Raw genomic sequence first — 1220 nt, 5'->3', positions numbered from 1 at the left:
AGATTTTCCTCCTTTAAAATTGGGTGTGTCTTATATTCCGGAGCGTCTTATACGGCGAAAAATACGGTATATAATTTTTATACAGGTTGACATTCACAAATCGGGTAACCTCCGGACCTTACGGTTATATATGCTGTATATATTTACCAGAAAATGACTACCTGTACAGTCCTTTAAATGGATGCTCACTCCATAATGGGGCTATACAGCAGCAAATAAATGAGAATGAATGAGCAGGAAAGTATTTGAAAGCAAGACCCAACAGCTGATTCTGGAGTACAGTGCTATCAAATCATAAACTGCACCTTCTGAAAACAGTGTAAATTTGAAAATGCGCTTCAAAATCCTTGCCGAAAATCTGAAGGAACAGGATTATCGATGGTCGGATTTTGAAGTGAAACCTGTATGTGATTGTTAGCTTTATTTTAGTTTTTCATAGAGAGAGAAATCTTCCAAAGCAGTGTAAATATATTTACTGGAAAACTCTGCAGCCATAGCAGACCCTACAATGCTTCCTAATACAGAATGCCCAGGCTTATAGCACAGGGGTTCATGTAGATCTGATCCCAATCATTAAAATCTCAGTTATGGTTAAATCAGGAACTTGCATTAAACATAAAAAAGAAAATCACCTTTTCTCGTTGAAAGTCTTAGATCTGTGTACTTGTCTCACCCAGCTAATGCTGCCCTCTATTGGCGGGGCCAAGTTTAGTAAGCTGCAATATGTCACAATATGTCCCCTGGGTTTTAGTTACTCTTTCATATGTTTCTTTTTCCTTACCTGTGTTTGTTCAGTGTTTACTGCTCCTGGCCTTGTGTGTGCATTGTCGTGAATACCAGTAAGTCATTCTCCCTTCACTTACCTTTCCATAAATCAGATAAAGGAGACAGGTGTCCCCATTTAAACATTGTCCCTCTATTACTGGTCAGGTGACAATCATGGCACTGCAACAGTGACAACAGTCATCAGGACAGATAGCATAAATCTCTAACTTCCTAGCAGAGACATGGACTTACCCCCAACTGCCCATACCTTGGGGGACTGTCCTGGGTTTACTACTGAATCCTGGCCTTGGGGATCCAGGCTATAGCTATATCTCCCAGTTACCTGAAGGATCGACACCCTCTATTGGGCAGCCTTGTTCTTCCTCACTTCCCACTAGGCACCATTGTTTACCCACAAACTTTACGGGTTTTTCTACATGTTCTGTGTACCATTG

The sequence above is a fragment of the Pyxicephalus adspersus genome, chromosome 3, assembly GCF_032062135.1.
Source record: "Pyxicephalus adspersus chromosome 3, UCB_Pads_2.0, whole genome shotgun sequence".
Classification (NCBI taxonomy): domain Eukaryota; kingdom Metazoa; phylum Chordata; class Amphibia; order Anura; family Pyxicephalidae; genus Pyxicephalus; species Pyxicephalus adspersus.
Note: the sequence above shows the minus strand (reverse complement) of the source record.